The 14866-nt window shown below is 35.3% G+C and overlaps 1 long non-coding RNA gene across 1 annotated transcript in view; it reads right to left on the bottom strand.

The window, feature by feature from the left end:
* Positions 1-14866, bottom strand: part of LOC114012014 (uncharacterized) — a 101554-nt gene that overhangs the window by 77311 nt on the left and 9377 nt on the right. The window lies entirely within an intron of this gene.

Here is a 14866-nt window from a genome sequence, read left to right as displayed (position 1 = left end):
CAATCCCCTAGCTTTACTGAACAGACAACTCTGTAAGTCCTACATTAAGATGCCAAAATCTACTGAAGGTATGTCAACATCCATAGATAAAATTGATGTAGTAAGCTGGTCAATGGAATTGCACCATGAAAAAAAATGTCTTTGGAATGTCTAGTGGGAACTTCCCATTAGAGGTATTAAGCACACACAAAAAAAGAATCTTAAAATACTATTGTCCCTTTTCCCTCCATCTATAAAGTAAGCTGGTCTGGTTACTGATGTGTGTGATTTCTCTCAAGAAAGTTATACTAGTGAGACGCTATAGAACTCCTTTGTGTTGCCTTTTCTTATATTCTAATTTTTCCACAAAGAATATCTCAGAACGTTCCAAAGTACATTTTTAAACCATGGGCCTTTTTTTTTTATTTTTTTTTTTAATCATTAATGTTTATTTTATAGTAAGCTGCAACTTTGGAAAAGTTATTTTTTATTTTTCAGTGCTTTTCTTCAGCTTGGAGACCTAAGAAAAAGACCATTTGTTTCATATTTCTGGTATTTTCATACATAGTTTCTTTTCACTATTACCCCTTCAAAACTCAAATGTGAGTAAAGACACCGGTAGCTTAGGTATCATAGAAATTTCATGAGGATTCCAACCATAACAACTATGCTAATGATATCAGTTGGTGCTTATTGTTTATACTAGGTATAGCATGTGTACATCAATTCATTTTTCATGCATGTTTCATTTTTAAGATCTTTGCTATATGTGTTACCACAACTTAGAAATTCCAGTAAGCTACTACTGAACATTGTCTTAATATTCTCTGATGATAACAAGAAGAGAAGAGGTGGCAGCTCTTTTTTTCACACCTGGGACAACTGGCTGCCTTGTACCTAAATCCCCAGCAAAGTTTCCCACATCTTAAGAAATTACACTTTCGTTGTCAAACTAGTCAGAGGGATTTCATGCAACTATGAGATCATTATTTCAGCATCTCTCATCATGCAAAGGAATCTTTTTACTGCCTGTATGTAGGCATTCAGTCTATAGATTAGTCAGACAAAAGCACTCAGCTCCTTACTTTGCAGTACACACTGCTTTGTCTTGTTAAAGCACAAAAAAGTAGGGCTAGGAAAGCATCTGGGTCAACCAATCTGGTCACCCAACATAAAAAGTAATCTGCCCTATAGATCCTGTTCATAAATGTATCAAGTTTCACACTAGAACCATTTGTTTCTGTTATTCCTATAGCCAGTAATTCCTGAACTGGTATTCCAGAATCGTACATCTAAATATCACAAACTTAATCGTTACATCTTAAATTCTTCAAAACTAGAAAAATGCTTCTCCTAAATTTTAAAACTCAACTTTAATTCCTAAGTTTACAAGGTTAACTGGTTATGTGAGCACACACTATACATTTATGGACATATCTCACAATGCAAGATAATTAAAAGGGAACGAGGCTGTAAATGAAAAGGCTATTCTAGATGGATGTCTTCTACGTGATATATGTGATAGAAGTGATTAGCATTAACTGATCTTCTTGAAGAATGTACAAGTATAATTCATTATAATGGCTAAGAAGTGCAATTAGTGAACTATAGTGTAAATGACACTGCTGTTCATAGACCTACCCATAAGAGTAATTATATTTTGAAAACTACTTAGTGAAAAATTGATTGAATGGGTCCTATGGGCATAGATAATTGAGACAAAAATATGTAAACAAATTTCCATTAATAAGTTTTACAGAAAATTCATATATTTAAAAGTTTAAATAGTCTGGAAATATACATAAGGAATGAGAATTTTCTGATGTTTCATTTTGAAGGTACATTTAAATGAAAAGAATTTTTTTTCTTTTTTTTCAAAGGATAAACGATCAAACAATGCTATTTGCAAACAATACAATTTGATTATTCTTACATTGCATAGAAAGTTTCATTGTCATTTTACCCTTGCTGTGGCCTGATAATTCCAAAAACAGTGAAGTTCAGGAAAAAAACCAAAGTATCCTCAATCATTTAACTTCCAGAAGTTTCTAGATGTGTAGCTTTAGTGTGGCGTATGCTACATCAGAAGGAAACCTGCCTAGTGGTGGTTGCAGAGATTCCTGGGGCAACAAGAACGATATTTTTGGTAAGATAGTAATATAAATTATGTAACAAACCTATTTTATAAAATAATGAGCTTTGACAGTATTTTATCTAGTATGTGTGTTCATTTGAGAAGTTACTGATAATTCCTTACTGGCCTAATTCCATTTCATTAATAAATACTAATTTCTTGTGCTTTTTGAGCTGTCCAAGAGCTTTTATTTGATGCTGGTTTTTTTGCTTAAAGACTGTACTTTGTCTAAAGACCTCAGTGAATTACTGTGGAAATATTTGATTATTCTAAAAATAAAGGAGTAATGGCCTTTGCAAACATAGCAAATACTGTATAGCGTACTTTTCCCCATAAAATGTATTTATCTGATTATTAGAAAGGAAGCATTTCCAGCTACCACTTAACTTACTTGGTTATTTAACATGGGAAACAAGGACTACCAGGCATCATATAAATTTATAACTCCAAGAGAACAAACTTGATGTGGAAAGATATGAGACTGATCAAGACAAAAATGAATGCTGGATAGCAGTGGCAAAATATTTCAGTTTTAGGCCCACAGGAGTCCCAGTGCAAATTGGTCCTGTGAATCTAACCCCTTCATCAAATTACAGATGTAAATTACAGCATGTATGACTGGCTGCATTTTCCATTCTAGAGTTCCCTACAGAGAACGAGGGAGCCAACTGCTACAGAGGCTCAACCAAACTAGTCTTTTTGCTCCCTTGAGAACACAAATACACCCATCAGAAGAGACAGCACTCACTTGTGTTCCACACCAGGAGACCTTACAAAATCATAGATAATGAGTCAAGACAGCACATTCTAGAAAAACTTATAAAAAAGGGAACCAGGAGGGGGACCATGGGGGAGACAAATACTGACGCAACACTTAAAGCTCTCCTGCTAACAATACTTTTTTAACTATGTCCAAGCTTTTCTTGAATAGCTGGCTCAGAGAAATCAAACACAAGAGACTGGATACTCACAGGATACATTCTTTGTAAAGAACAGAAGCTATAAAGAATAGACTTATTTTCAGTATTCAAATGAAACTGGCTGTCACAGACTTCCGTAAGTAACAGAAGGGACAACACCAGATTTCAAGAAACAGATTAAAAACAGAGCTGTTGAATCACCTAACAGTGGATACCTGAGCTACCATGCAGAAGAACACTACCATTAATTGAGTTTCAGCCACAGAGGTGAAAACTGGAATTCTTGCTGTGCTTGCAATCTTCACTCACCTAATTACGGGCAGTTAATGTAGGAACAGACCCTATGACCTGTAAAAGCAAACCACAAATGTCAAGCTTTGTGAAGTAAAATCAAAAGACAACTAAAATATTTGAGAAAAGGTGCAGCTTAATGTAGTATTTCTCAAACTTGCTAGAAAACCATGACCTTCTTGTGCCTCAGCAGTCTTCATGAAACTTTCTGAGTCAGCAGCAGCTCAATTTCTGCAGAGCAAAGGCTGCTAAACACTAGCTGGAAGTATTTACATTAACTTACCCGTCATAGAGCATTAGAGCTGCTGCTTAATTATAGGTAGTTAGCAGTTAATAGCTGAGGTACACAGTTGCACCTTGTAATTATCTCACCTATTATCACCCCTCACTCCCAATATGAATGCTTCTGTGATGTATTTAGGAACTGTCATCTACTATTGGTTTTATAGGTACAGATCCAGAGTGGATGTGGAGATGGGCAAGTTTACTGCTCCCACCCTGCAAGTCATTTGATTTGACTTTTCCATGTGTTTGTTTCCTTCTCCACTCGTTTTCAGTCTTGCCCATTTATATAGTGAGCTTTCGCAGAAATGAATCTTTATATATTTTCCTATGACATGAGGCTAGCGTCAATGTTTCTCAACACACATTATTAATACTAACAAGTTGATGTTGCATAGAACTTGAGTTCTGTTGAATTATTTTATTTAGGCAAAACAAAATTTTTCATTACAAGGTTTTAGAAAGGTACAAAGAACTTTATTTCCGTGCCTTTGCCCTTCTAAATTCTACTCATTCTTGTAATTTAACTTGATGAAATATAACATTGACACCTGGGAACATCAGGAACTGCAATTTCAATTGGTGTTAAGGTGTTTACATCAAAGGTCTAGCATGAGGTCTTCAGTTTTTAAAGAAGAATTATGCTGAGCCACCAATAAACGTAATTGCAGAAACTGAAGATACATTTTTAGGTTTTTAAGTAAGAAACAAAAGAGGACACCTAAAAGATGCATCCTTGTAATTATTTTTGAACACTATGAACCTTTATCTTTGATTGGCAGCTGTCTAAAAGCCTGTGTGATTTGCAGTGGCTACTGAAGCCCAGTTTCTAGTGGACCAACATCTACATTACTAAACTTCTATCTCAGCTAATGTCGTTATTGGAAGGACTATGCAGGAAGTCCATTACCTGAAAAAAAAGAATATATGAAAGACATTGGCAATGCAAAGCTGAAAGTCTTTAGCTGTTGCTTTTTTCACTGACCCTTCCCTGGGCAAATCCATGACCTTTCACCTACTGAATCCAGAGCACTGGATATTTTCCAGATTTTCTTGAACATAATTTCTGCCTTTTTCTTTGTATATTTGACCTTCACACCTATTTCTTTTCCTGACTCAAAATTTAAATTGCTTTCTAAGCCTAAGATTCTTCCTTCATTTGAGGTGGTAAGACCTATCTTTCTACTCAGATAAGCAGTATTCCCAGGATTCAAATAGGTGGCATCTTCATTTATTGATTCATCCTATATTTTCTTTAACTCGGGAATACCTTCGAGGTCTCCACATTTCTGAGTAATTTTCTACACCTCTGGGAATTTTACTTCCCTATTTATTTACTTTTGTTTCTCAAATTTAATTAAGTTCTGAATCTGTGACCCCATGGAAGGAAAAAGGATGAAGCTTTCTGTTGCTTTAATGTTTTCTACTGAACCTAAGTTTTGAACAAGTTGATTCTTTTTAAGGAACATTTACAAAAATAAAATAATGACATACTTATTCCTTATCAAAATCAAGAGATTCAAAAGGCAGAATGTGACTGTGTGAAGCATCTACTAATTGAAATTGCTTTCTTCCAGATCCTAAAACTTAAGGTTTTATGTGAATGCTTTAAAATAGACCCTTTACGCAGAAAAATATAAAAAAGAAAAAAATCAAACCCCAAACCAAACACCACCCCACCAAAAAAAATATCCTTTTAAACTCAGATCAAACCATTAGGCTTCTAGACAATATCTTAATACTTAACACTTAACTTAAAAAGTTTAAGTTTTAGTAATTTTACCCATATATTATCACTGTTCTCCCTTTTGCTTGACATTCTAGAGGCTCAGTCATGCCAAGGACTCTGATAAAGTGCTATTAAGCTATCTCTTCTTGCCTGCCTACCTCGAGCAAAGCATCTTCTAGCTCCCCTCCAAAATCCAGCCACAGAGTCATTGGTAGCTGTCTGGTGTTCCAAGATACCCCTCTTCAGCCTTTCCATTCTTCCAGCTGTCAGTCTATATCCACACTGCCTCTTGAGTAATAACAGCAGCAGCTCATGAGGCTCAAGCACATACTGTTGTTAGCTCTACTGCCGCTTCATTCTAATTTTCCAAGTAAAATAAAACTAAATAAAATGAAATTATACTGCATTTTAAATAATACCTAGATAAATCACCTTTGAAATAACGTAACTAAACATTTGCAAATAAATTGAGTATTTTATGTTGCCCTCATCAGACGTAGTACCACCCTGTGATGCCCAAATGACCTTTAGCGATCAAAAAGAAGCTGTACAAGAGAATTACTCTTTTCTTCATTTTTTCCTAAAAAACTTTCACCAAAGATTCTGTACAAAGGCTCATACAGAACATGTAGGAATAGTTCACGGAGTTCAGAAAATGACTGTTACTCAGCTTTTCATTCATTTAGGACAAATATATGTGTATTTATATAGATATTTTGGCACACTTTGCCATATTCCAATTAAATTCCTTTTGATTTTTTTTTTAAGATTACAGTGAAATCTCTCTTATACTTTCTATGTTGCATACATTTTGAAAAACAGATATATTACCCTCTACTTTCTAAACAACTTTTTTAATGATACTTTTGTCTTTGGGTACTGAAGCAAACACAAGTTATTAATTTCTTCCAATGATTTAGACTAAGAAACTGTCTTTACATTTGCCTCAATGCCAGGAAAACTGCTATCTGCATGCCATGCTTATTTAGCTTAAGAAATTGTCATCAAGTTTATGTACAACAGAAGTGCATACTCCCTTGTTTTTTGTAAATAAGGCATCCTTTAAGAATGGAAAGCACAAAATTCAACTCAGCAAGAATCTAAAGGAAATCTATACAGTCTTTGAGTTTTCAGGTTTAAATGTCTTTATCTTTTATTCTAAGGTTAGGAAATCAACAGCTTTCTCCTAAGTGTTCTATTGCTGTATACGTATCATGCTGACCCTGCCCAGGAAAACCCTGTACCACAATCACTCTTCAGGAAATCATGTTAATGTATTACAAAACCAGCATTTTCCATATGTAATACCAGAGGTTTTTTCCTTTCAGCAGATTTGAAAATAGGTGGTAAATGACTACTAATTTTGCCAGGTTGGTAAAATTTTCAGTTCTAAATGGACTCCATGAATTAGGGAAGAAATGCAAAGAACATACCACAAGTGACAATGCATTGAAATAAGAGATCTTTAGATGAACTGCTTAAACATTGATAGTCCTATATATACTTGTTTCCCCCTGCCCAGGACATAGTGTATTTCCCCAGAAAAGTAGCAGAAGGCCCAAAATCAAGACACAGCACTGCATCAACACCTCTGATTTTAGAACCATAATTTCTACACTTTCAGATTTCACTCAAAAAAATTAGTTGCAACCACTAACCTTTCAGAAGTTATCAAAAGTCCAGAGTTTTAAACAGTCAGAGAAAACTGGTTACTACTGAATAGTTCACTGTTACTATATCTTTTCAATGACACACAAATGTTTCATCCAAACACTTCTTTGCCAGGTCTTGACAAAGTAGCCAACTATATGACATGGTTTCATAAAGATAACTTCTGAATGGGTTTGAATCAAATCCTTTAGTGAGAAACAGCATCCACTAGATTATACAGAAAATCAGCTACAAAATCTGCCCTATGATGCATATAATCTACCCATATTTCCATGAAGGGGAGATTAAAAAAAACCTAAGGTTTTGTTACTCTTTCTTTTTACTAGCACTTGGTTTGATGTGACTCTTGATTTTAAGAATTTTGAAACTGTTTACTTTACAGTTCGTTGTTACAATATTTGCCTCTTAAAATTTCAAAATTCTTGCAATTACCACTTTTATTCATACATCTTACTACAGACTATATCTTGCAAAATTCTGCTAATGGCTTCCATTTATGATCCATTCTCAAAATGAATATTGCATTTTTGAAAGCCACTCTGTTATGATCAACTTACATTTGCTCTTGATTTAATGGCATATTGCTCAGTATACCTATGATACTAAAGATACAAAAAGCTATAAAAATAAACTGAAGAAGACCAGAACTTTTTTACATGAAAAAAAAAATCAAATTAATTCCCTTGCTCTTTTTTCATTAGGAGAAGTTATTAAAATTATGCTTATTTCCATTAAGGAAATAAATCACAGCTGTAAAAAGGAAACAAAATCACAGGTGTATTCATAACTGTGAGACACAGGGGAAAAAATCACAGGTGTATTCGTAACTGTGAGACAATCTGAATAAAAACTTTGTGCACAATTATCACAAGCTACTGAAAGCTGTCACACAAACATGCCCTCCTCTCTCACCTTCCTCCCATTCTACCCCACCCCTGAGAGAAGCACCAACCCTAAAGCAAGGCTATACAGTGAATACGGGCCAAAAGTCACTCAAGTACATTTTACTCAAGAAGCTGGATGTAAGCCAGCTCCGGTCTGGAAGCAATCTAAGCACGTTCATACAGTGTTGCACGCAGATTTATAAACCCTGTCTCTCAATGTTGATGTTCCCCATGATGTTCACTGGAGGCTTTGCTACTGTTATTTATTTTATTTGGAAGGCACTCAGATGCAATGGTGATGAGCCACAGTACAAAACCCTGTGAGAGAGAGTAAGAGAGTGTGAGACACAGATGAGAATGAGAATATAGACAGTTTTATTATGTTCGTCTTAGTTTGAAATTCATAATCCTGAAACTCTCTGAACAATGGACTTAAACTACAGTCAGCAATTCAAGAGGAACAGATTCCTCACATTAGCCTCTTGGTATGTGGTGCCAAAAGGTCAAAAACATTGAATACTATTTAAATGTGTAAGCTGAGATTCTGTACAGAAACCACACATCCTGAAGTGGTGTGAGAAATGACCACAAGCCCTTTTAACACTAGTTTCTGTCACAAAGCAGATCTTCTCTAACACCAACCTCCTGATTATATTTTGCTATTCCACTAGTTAAAAATGTAAGGGAGGAAACTGCATCCTCTTACAGCCTGAACATTCTGCGTTCTGCTCTCAAGCGACCTTTACATATTAGGCTTTGGACACCTAATTTTGTTCCCTTATTTTAGGATGCTACAAACCTGAGAAATAAATCATAATATTATTTATTTCATTGTAGCAAAAGCTTTCTTAATCTATTTCTTTTGAACACATATATAAAGAATATACCCCACATTTACACTCTGTTTCTGTATGTGCATAAAATTGCCACAAATAAAATGAGAGTCACAGTTTATTCTTTGTATCTGATAAGAAAAAAAAAGTTTTAAGCCTTTTTATGGAGTGATAAAATAGAACACAAATTTTATAATTTATGGTTCACAGGATGCAACGATTGACATTATATAGAAATTTAATCAGTCTTGCAGAGCTCACAGACATATCACAGTAGGAGGTTCTTTTGACATTTCATGGAGAACTAGGCAAGATGAGGTACAGTATGTGTGCATATTTCAGTATGTTATGTATTTTCTTAAGCTTTTATACTTTCTGAGTTTGTTGTCATCTTGGAGGAATTGTTCCTTTAAAAAGTTCTAAATACATGAAAGATTGAAGCTTCAACTTCTGTTTGAAGCAAAACAGAGCTAGAAATACCTGCAGAGCTAGCCAATTTTTTTCCTGATATGGACTTCACAAAACTGAGACACATCTTTAACACTTTTTCTGTACCTCTTGAAATCTGTCAGGTATACAGCACCTGGCTGTAATCACATCATCTGCCTACAACCCTAATGTCATGTAGAGTTATGACTGGGAATATTTTGCCACAAAGTCTATCAAGGCTGTAGGATGAAAAAGTCAACTCAAAGCCATGGACCCTTACTTGCCCACCTACATCTACTCCATTTCTAAATTTCCAGCAACTAAGAACTCATCCTGAAGAGAAGAATGTAAAACTACTGTTTCCATTCTAAATTTTAATATTCTTATTTGCAGAATGGGTTTTTATGTAACGAACAGACAGTGCCATAATTTTACTTCATCTAGCAGTATTCCATTATTCTTAATTGAAACAGTTTTGCCTGTGAAAAAAGTGTATGTCAGAGTGCCATAATTACATTACGATCATTCAGTAAACCTACTTATACACTATTACGATATTAGTGCTTGTTGGACTGAACATCTGAATGGACCAAAGCCTTAGATAACTTTATCATAAACCTGTGATTATGGCTGTAATCCCAGAGCTTCTCATTAGGAATGTAGGCAGCTATGTAAACCTTTTGATAAATAATATCTGATAAATCATTAAACATTTTGTGTTTCTATTATCAAATTTTGATAATTTTTCTCATACCCCAGAGTTGTGTCTTAAATATATAGTACACAGTATTCACTTTTTTGGTGGAATTAAATTCCATCTTCAGAAAGCTATTTTAGGAAACATCTTAAAGATAAATATAAATCACTAGAAACAGCCCAAAATTATATATCTGGCCAGATAACATGCAACCAGCTTAATAAAGTGCTCTACTGTATTTTTAGGTGAAAATCTTTCCTGAGATAGCACAGCAAAACCAAGAATCACAGCCATAAATGACTGAGTTGAACTGGATGAAACTTTAAGATGCCTTTTCCCTTGTTTGCAGCACTTGTTTCTTTGTTTTACTTCAAGTGAAACTATGTTGTCTTAAATTACATATAGGAAAAGTATTAACCCAGTAAAGAGTCCAACTACAGTAAAGTAACGATTAATGAGTGGAGACGGGTTACCACTGACTGATGGCTGGTTGGAGAGATTTCTGTTCTTATGTGCTCTGTCCTCAAGGCAGGAAGGACAGTGACATTCATGAAACATCTGGAGAACCTCCATGTTTTAAAGCCTTGGTTATTGAGATAAACCCACAAACTTTTTTGTAAACAGAAATAGCTGAGCAGTTATTCTGTAAGGGATTTTTTCCATGTCCAGAGCAGAGACTGGACAGGGACAGAAAGGTGGGAGCAAGAGATGAAAAGAATCACCCCAAGATGAACACCCACCTCTGTGAGGCAGAAGCCTGAGATAACAAACTGGTAGCAAAGTAGCATATACAATTTCCTTATTGCATTACCTTCTGGTCATTGAAGCTTGCTGTGCAAAATCAAACCCAAAACCAGTTATGTGGTAAAATTATAGGTTAATTAATAGAAAAAAAAGAGCTACTTTTCAGACTTCTAAAGTAAAGGTATTGATACTTCCTTATATTCATGCATTAGATAACTTCATCCTTTTATATCCTACCAAGTACTGTAAGTTTATTTGATTGCAGACAATCAAGAAAATTCAATTCCAAAAGAAATCCCCAACATGGTAACAAATTTTTCTTTTTTTTTAACTTTTGTTTTGTTTCAATATAGTTAAAAATCATAGTAGAAAACAACCTATTTAAAAAGCATAGAAACTGGTCATCGCCTTCGGAGTCTAAACCCAAGAAAGGCTGTTTTTTTTCAAGCTAACCTATGCCATGGTAAGGTATCAACTCATTTCAGAAGTTTTATGTGGCCTATAAATGTCTATGACTTCTGTGAAGAGGTTTTTTATTTACCATTGTTAGACCTCGGAAGTTGCAATTTGGGTTTAGATGTCAATATTTGTCAGCAAAGCACAAAACTTCATCTGGAGAAATAGAGCATGAAATCACTTTCTCACCCTGCTTCTGTGCATCATACCTAACAACACTGAAACTTTAAAAAAAAAAATCCACACCAGTACTAAAGTGGTGTAAAAATAAATTGTCAGATTATTTTCTCAACTCAAAATCAAATCCAGAAGTATACACTTTCATAGGCAGCTAGAAATCTGAACATTTCGTTGCAATTGCTGCAATACCTTTACCTTTTATTTTTCATAATCGAAACCAAAAGCTAAAAGAACCTCTAAGTCTCACCTTTGCATAGAAATAGAGAAGCAGAGGGACCTTCCTAAGTACTCTTCCTCTTCCCAGGCTGTAAAACTGTTATCTTCAACCTTTAGAGGATATGAGACTGACTTCCCAAAGGCATCCCTGAGGTTGGTCTGCAATTAGAGGTGAAAGGTGCAAGTGAAGGGTGGACGGGAGCAACCTTGCTGATCTGGCAGGCTGCACATGTACCCAGAGAAGGCCTGTCTTAGCTTACTCCCTTATGTGAACATCACAATATATGGAAAAGTCACAGTTCAATGCTGTCTTGCTTCTGGTTCTTATTGAGGGCTTCAGATCAACTCTGTGGTGTTTTATGAAAAAAGAAACCAGCAACAACAAAACTTAACCAGTAAAGAAATGTAACTACTCAAAGAAATCTATTGCACTTACAGAAGACCTAAACTCTTATGTAGTAATAGAAGCTACTTAAAGGTTTTTAGAATTCTAGGAAGTATTTTACATAAAAAAAGAAAGGGGGGGGGAGGGGGGAAGTCTCAAACCAAGGCTCCTGCCACCCTATTAGAAACTTGTACAATTAAATGTATAAATTTAAATTACTAGGTATGTGTTGGAGGGGTGGAAACAAAAAAAAATTAAATTGGTTGAAGCTTCTACATTTGTAGCTGCTCATTCAGGCCTTTGGCTGGCACAGTTGATTAAGAGAATGATTTATCAGTCAAATGGCAGCTCTGCTCTTGTCTGCTGCTTTCTGTTCAAGCTTCCTCTGTCCTGTCTTCATCCTTTAATCCTTCGCTTCTTCTCTGTTTACCCTGCTCTATCTTTTTTGTTATTATTGAAGGGGAAAAAAATAAAGTAGGTTTTAATCTTTACCTCATGTTTCCTTCAAGGTAGAGAGGGAAATGATTGTCAAAAAGGGATAGAGACTGGATACTGTGGTTAGCTGGTAATTCTTGTTACCTGCTCCAGAGATGGAGCCATAATTGTGATCACCTATTGCCTAGAAGAAGGGTATAAAATTATAGGTCTTCCTTCCCTGATGCCTTTTTCATCCTTGAACAGACTGCTTTAGTCACTAGGGTTTTCAGGCTGAACCCATCCTGAATATTTAATTCGTGTTTAAAGAGGGAAGCTCTCTCACTCTTGTAAACAGAGCTAACATTTTTGTGGGGTTGAAACTTAAGGTGTTCACACACTGCTGCAAATCCCTAATGTAACTTCAAAGTTGTAAATTTTGAAGGAGCTGAAAAGATAAACACAGGAGGAGTTGATATGACAAAATTCAGGCTCTTTGCACTGGATCATTAAGCACAATTAGTTGCACCACCCTTGTTACAAGGCAATAAGAGTAAGCAGTACAGATGTAATAAAAGACAGTACATCGTTGATAACCAATCTACATTCAGCTTACTACCACCTGTAAATGCAAGCAATATGTTTCTTTTAAACAGGCCTGGAAAGTGGCTCCCAGGATACCTTTAGGGAATGTGTACTTTTTGAACTAATTAATCACTGGATGTCATCACTGCTCCACTCCACTGCATATGAAACAGCAGTTCTCTGGCACTTAAAAATCTGAGGCAGAAGGAGGTTCAAGTGAAAGAGTTTAAGGGAAATATAACTTCAGTGCAAGAGAGATTAGCAGAAGTTAATTCCAAATGAAAATGGGCAATTTATCAGTGTAGCTTTTTTGTATTATGGATGAGTTTCCTTCATTATTTGCATTATTTTAATGCATATCAACTGAGAAGTTTTTCCTTTTTTCCTTTGTAGTAACATATTAAGTGAATGCTCTTTTGGCAAAAATGGGCATGACAGGCATGTATTACAGAAATAAAGGCTGTTTAAGCTCTCTGCTTTATAGTGAAGAAAGGCAACTTTTTTTTTTTTTTTTTTTCCCCAAATACGGGTGTTTTTTGTCATATGTACAAACAGAAGCAGGACACCAAAGCATGAATTTTCACTAGTGACCTTAAGGCAGAATATGAACCAAGGTCTCCAGAGGGGAAAGGCTAATGCACCAACCTACTGCACCACCAAGTCCCCTTCACTTTCCAATTATCACAGAACCTCTCCCACTGCTGTGACATTCTCCCTGCCACATAGGTCAAAAAGTGAGTTACTGTCAAAAGTGATTCATCTATCAGCTGGCTCAGGAATTCTATAGAATAAAATGACCGGTGCTTTTCCCGCGTATGGCTGCAATACTACACATTTACTTTCAGGCTTCTTATATCTGAAATCATGACAGCTTTTTCATTCATACAGTATCATGTCATATCAGATTTAGAGACATCTTGTAAGAGGAAAAAACCTCACTGGTATCTCTTTCATAATAAAGTTCGGGTTTATAGTTACTACAAAACAAAGACCTCTGCTCAAATAGCTTTATTTCTAATCCATAGAATGATGTATGAGAGGTCTGGTTTTATATATACAGCCATACTACAAAAGTGATCCAAATATATTTTTGGGTTTTTTTCTAGCATGTATTTTTATTATGAAAAAAGTAAGCTGCTTACGAAGTCAGAAAAGTAACTTAAAACACTTAAAACTCAAAATGCTATGATATTTCACACACCCCACAAATGTCCCATGTTCTGCACCTCATAAAAAAAAATATCAAGTGACCCTATGCAATGTTCACAGGAGTAGTTTATTTGTACCTGTATCTCTCATGCCCGGAATAAAACCACTTTTTTCAAACCTAGCAGATTTACTCTAATGTTGAAAAGTCATTTTTCCAAACACTCTTTTAATAGTATGAAATTTCTCTTCCTTGAAGGATTTAATAATTTAGTACTGCAGATTAAACAACACTGAGTGGTTTCAACCTGTGAACCCTTTTTGCTCTGTTTTTAAGGTTATTGGCTTCATTTTGCCTCAAATTGTCACACAAGCTTACTAAAGATGCTAAATATTTATGAAGTTCTTGGCCTCAATGGTATGAATCAGTGAGTTGAAAATTAGATATTTAACAGATTAATCAAAGTCTCCATTTTATACTAACAGTTAGCTGCAGTTATGTCGGTGTTTAAAGACTTTCTTTTCTCCTGAACTTCTACTTTTCAGCTCTGCTCTTGTTGCAAGTCCAGGAAAAAAGAACAAATACAAACAAAAAACCCTCTTACGTTATTTCACAGTACTTTAATACAGTTGCTCATTCTGACTGTTTTGTAAATGAGGTCTGTAAGTCAGGATCCCCCACTAAAAATTCACCTCTAACTTCAAAAAATTCCACCCAGGGCTCTGCCAGCTTCATTGATCCTACTGCAGTTGTACCACTGCTGTGTCATCACTTCCCTGCCAATCCTCTGCATTTGCTTCACACAGACGTAGTGCGCATAAAACAGTTAGAAAAGTATTCACTTCCTTTTTTCCTAAATATCTGCTCAAAACTAAATCCTATAAATTTGC

Source organism: Falco peregrinus, chromosome 7 (assembly GCF_023634155.1).
Source record: "Falco peregrinus isolate bFalPer1 chromosome 7, bFalPer1.pri, whole genome shotgun sequence".
Lineage (NCBI taxonomy): Eukaryota > Metazoa > Chordata > Aves > Falconiformes > Falconidae > Falco > Falco peregrinus.
This window is presented reverse-complemented; position numbering and strand designations above follow the sequence as displayed.